The sequence below is a fragment of the Lytechinus variegatus genome, chromosome 3 (genome assembly GCF_018143015.1).
Source record: "Lytechinus variegatus isolate NC3 chromosome 3, Lvar_3.0, whole genome shotgun sequence".
Lineage (NCBI taxonomy): Eukaryota > Metazoa > Echinodermata > Echinoidea > Temnopleuroida > Toxopneustidae > Lytechinus > Lytechinus variegatus.
In genome coordinates this window covers 72,550,862-72,556,299 of record NC_054742.1, presented here as the reverse complement: position 1 = coordinate 72,556,299, position 5,438 = coordinate 72,550,862, and positions in this window count along the sequence as shown.

The window sequence follows — 5,438 nt, the reverse complement described above, 5'->3', positions numbered from 1 at the left end:
TTATGATCACAGAAGAGTCCCCAACAAATTTCATTGAAAAAACAATGAAAAACAAAAGGTCAAAAAAACAAAGAAATACATAAGAAATTGCAAAAAACAATATAATACATAAGAAAATGATTTGATATCACAATTTTTTTCATGTATTCTTGCTAAGGACACCACAAAGAGTTTCTATACCAAAAATTAGTACATTTGGAGCTTTATTTAGGGAGTTAGAGGAAAAAGTATGATTTCGCATACTAATTACGCATAAATTAGCATAATCACTTAATAGCGATTCGCATGAAATAAATTACTATACAATCTTGTAGATTATGTCCCAGACAACCCGCGTGCCAATTTTCGGCGCGATTGCGCGGTTGACGGCCGAGATCTTAGGGGGGGGCCTGGGAGGCCCCCCCCCCCCCCCGGCCATAGGAACTCCCAAAATACCCCGGCCTAGATAGGGTTAACAAGAAGTTGAATCTGCCCATGAAACCTGTTTTGACTTGGCTATTCTTCTTGTTTTTCCTCTAAGAGTTGGACATTTATGCTAGGCATGAAGTTGAATCTGCCTGTGAAACCTGATCCATTTTGTTGTTGATATTGTTCTTTCAAATGTGTGGTGAATTAGGAACTTTTGCACCATTTTCATGCTTAGGGTCTTTGTTCTTCCAGAAGATATTTCTGTGAATGAACAATGTGTTTCAAGGGTATTGGTGTTCTAGTGCATCAGATACCAAGGATGAGGAAAGTGTCTAAGATGACCCTTTAAAAATAAAGTCTTGCCAGTTGCCTTCATGCTAGATGAATTCCCCCACAATGCTTTGCGCGAAATATGACATTGCACTTCACCGCTTGATACACGTACCATGCTTTATTAATTACTTATGGAATCTGTAGTGCCAATGCTCTGGACTAGCCTATGGTGAGAGCTGTATTTATTTTTCCGGTGTTATATTCCTTATTATCTCCTTGAGTTACGGGGTGGGAATGAATCATGCTGTTCCATTGCACGATCATTGGGTTACCCTGCAAAACCAAATGAGTAAATGACCAAGAAGCAAAACCACACCAAAAACAAAAGCACAGAAACAGTTGCTTGTTCTTTAAAAAGGATATTTTATGAATTTTAATAATCAATCCCATGACATCCAATGGAATTCTTAGCAACACAATCACAACATGACTTGTATAAATAGTGTAGTGAAAAATTGGGAAATATATTTGGAGTTCATATTCCTCTGACAAACTTGAAGAACAAAAAAGAACACAAAACGATAATGCTTTCTAGAACATATTATCAGTCATGATAGATTTGTGGAGGAAGGACATGAAGGAGAGAGATAAAGCAGAGATGGTTTGGTAGTACTGGAAGATACAGAGGGTAAGCAGTTCGTGGATGTAGAAATGGATTATGGGGAGACATTTGAAGTGGGGTAACAAAGAAGGGATTGTTTGAGGGTTATGGGAGAGAGGATGGCGTAGAGTAATAGAAGAGATTGACAGATGGAGGGACAATGGGAGGAATAATCAGAGGAGGGATCAAGGTATTAGAATGGATGGAACATGCAGAAGAGGATGATGGGGTATTAAGTAGGGAAATCAATTTAATCACTGGGGGTATGAGGCCACTTGATCAGAATATGACTTTGGAATATGCTTTGGAGAACATAGAATTGGTCGTAACGTAAATGTCGCCCTCAGGAGCAACCATTGCAAGAGAAACTTAATGCATTGTCTCATGTACTCTTGGCAACTATTGAATCACAATTGAAGCACTTGACTTTGGGGAGGGGGCACATCATGCATGGTGGGGTTATCAACACCTCTCTGTACATCATGAAAAATGGTTTCTTTTGGTAGCAATGTCACAAAATGGGTGATTTTGGAAGGGAGACTACAACTTGGTCTGGGCAGCAAGCCTATCTGTGAGGGTCAGTGTCCATCTTAAGATCAAGGTCACTTGCTCTGGATAGTTTCACTTGAATAAATCTTCTGGGCTGCCATTTTTTTTTGATCATTTTTTATTTCATAGTTTGTAAATTCTACAACAGAACAATCTAATAAAATCTTATTTAATATTATTTTACTTTGTCCATTTGTTATTTGTGAAAATGCAGTGTATGCCCATTAATGTGAAGAATGCATACGAGTCTTGGTTTTATAAAGGGGAAGTCCCACCCCAACATCAAGTGGATTTCAAAAGCAGGAATTAGAGAGAAACATGGCCCGAATACACCAGGTTTAAACCAAGAGGGGGGTACTAAATCCGGTGGCAGCTCCAGGATATTCGGGGGGGGAACCAAAATTTATGCTGGGGGGATGTTAAGGTCAAATTGATTTAAATTTTCCCCTTGATTTTTCTCTTTTTTTAGGGGGAGGGAATGCCTGGTACTGCCACTGACAAAACATGGACTATGCAGGTTTTATAAAAGTGCCTGATTCAGCTTAATCACTTGGTTAAGCCCAATAATATTCCTTTTTTTTGCTCGGGGTGCTAAATATCTGCTGAATTAAACTCAATTACACATGAAATCTGCGTAGTCCATGGTTTTGTAACCCATCCTGATTTAAACCTCCCTTTGTGAATATATGAGCCTAAGAAGGTTTGAATTATTCAAGTTTTGATTTTGTGACGTTGCATGTGAGCTTGTCCATATGCTGTAAACATGTACATGTAGTATAAATTCCCCAAATTCCCATTTATTATGTGAAGAAAAAAAATCCCTCAGAAAGTATGAAAGAAACAATGTGATGACATACACTTTAAATAAATTTGATATTTGGTTGGGAAATTTGCAATGGAATTTACATGACAAAGTATGGAGCTGATATTCACATACATGTAGTCACAAAATCAAACTAATCTTCAAACCAATAACGTTTCTCTCATTTATTTTCCCTTCTTTTCTTAAAGGGGTAGTTCATCCTGACAATAAGTTGGTTTTCATAAATTGGAGTACAATAAATTCAAAAATATATTTTGGGAGAGGATTTAAAATGCTATACCACAAATAAAATCACTATTAATTCTTCAGAAAATTGTATTTTCTTTTTAAAATTAAATCACACATATTGAGCTGATCGACTTTGACTTCCCAAAACGAAACTTTAAATTCATAGCTCTGATACTTTCTGATGGATTGTCATCATCCTTCCTTCAAAATCTTTCTCTGATTTTTTCACTTTTATTGAAACCAACTTATCATCACGGTGAACTACCCCTTTCAATCCCACTTGATGCGAGGATGAACTTCTCCTTTACATAAGCAATGGTCTGAATATGTGTTAAAATTATTCAAAGCCCAATTGTGATATCAATTTCAGTTTGGAGTTTGAAGTCATCCTTTGGCAGTTAAAAATTATCGCAAGCTGTTTATGAAAGACAACCAATATAGTTTCACCATTTATCCAAGTCTGACACGAAAAGATTGCATCACATTTCATGGGTTTGTTTTCCCTCAAGTCTGGCACAACCTTTTTTAAAATTGAATTTGCGATGCGGTTCCAAAGCAACATGTTAGTGCATGTAAGACCAAATAGATGCTCAAAACTGTGATTTTGCGTACAAATGAAATTTAAATTCTGTATGTAGCCAAAATTCTGTGCAATTTCAAAAATAGCCTTGGTAATATAGGGTTAAAACAGGTAAAAAGGAACAGAGCGTAATTGCACTTTGGCTGTCCATGATTTTAACACTGAGTCAGACCATGGCTTATCTCTAAAGGCAAAATAATATGCATTCTCCTTATCATGGCAGGCAGTGAATCAATGATAGCGTTGAGATGGTAGTTTAGAAAGTAACTGGCAATTCAATGAGGGTAAAAAAAAAATCTTGCATATTCTTATGTTAGTTTAGAAATGAAGAACTGTTGTTCAATAGTAAATTATGGGCTCTCTTTTGCAAGTTATATCAAGGGCTTTATAAAAAAAAAGAGCACAAAAATGGGATGAATCGCTCTTTGCCTGTATGGATTTTAGAGAATAGCCTGGGTTATATAAATGTAGGATCAACACATGTTAAAAAAGAACAGCGTAATTGCACTCACACCCTTTAACTGTTGATTTCTTTACTTTCAAATTTGTTTCTTTGCTTATTAAAAGTGAACCCTGCCTCCTGACATTGCATTTTTTTTCTTCTAAAAAATATTTAATACTACTTCATATCAAGGCCATCACAAAATCACTGCATGTCCTGGCAATTACATAATCATTACAAATGGAGATGAGGGAATTTCTAAAAGAAGCTTAAAATGCTGGAGTCTCACTTACATGTAGCTCTTGTAAAAAATTTGCTTTTTTTTAGTTTAAAATGTTACCATACAATCTTGCCAAATTTCTTCACATCCTATAATTGTTAATTTCTTTACTTTCAAATTTGTTCAATTCTCCTTTTGTTATTCAAAATTGTAAAAAAAAATACATTGAAATATTGTGACATATCACAACTTTATCTTTTTGAAATGAAGAACACTGCGCATCAAAGATAACGACACACTGATGTGCATCTCAAATCAATTGCCAATTTGAGACTCCAGTATTTACAGATCCTTCCAGCAAAGGCTATTGAAATGACATTGGAAAATGAGTTCTAAACCTTGAATTGAAAAATGGCAAGCATTAAGGTGAACAGAAAATAGTACATCTGTTTTGCTTTGAAATTGAGTAAATGTTTTTTACTTCTTTTATTAAAAAAATAATCTATGTCACTATGCACTTAAAATAGCTGTGTTTGGTATAAACATTCTGTTCAATCCTGAATTTTAAGGGATTAATAGTACAGAAGTTATCTGTAATTTCAATAGAGCACATATGATATATTCCATTCCAGTGACATTCATGATTTTGAGAGAAATTTAGATTTCTGGACGTAATTTGAAGAATGGTTTGTTTGAGTATTGTAAACTGTTTTCATTTTCCCTTTTCTATTTCTCCAAAGTGTTTCATGGTGTTCACCTTATGCATGACATACAGAGGAGTGGCAATAAAGTGGCAGAGAGGGGGGGGGGGGGAATGGAAGGGGGCAATTTACTGATGGAGTAGAGGATTAATGAAGATGGTTAATGAGAAATGAGTGTAAAGAGAAAACACATCTCAGGGGGGGGGGGTGGAGGTGGAGTGGTAAGAAATGAGAGCGAGAGATTTACAAAATGGGGAGAAAAAAGAAGAGAGAAACATGAAATAGTTTGGGAGTGTGTAAAGTTGTCAAAGCATGATAAAGGGTGGTGGCAATAGAAAGAGAAATAGCACGAGAGAAGGGATGGGAGAGAGAAACAGACAGAAAGGGGGTGGCTGCTGGTGCATGTTAATGACATGTAAGACTGGATCAGAAAGAAAGACACGTATGAAGTGCTAGAAAAGGATGAATAAGAACATTTTTTAAAATACATGTAGCAAAAGGGGGAGGGGAGGGGAGAAAGAACAAATTGAAATAAATACAAGCACTCGCAAAA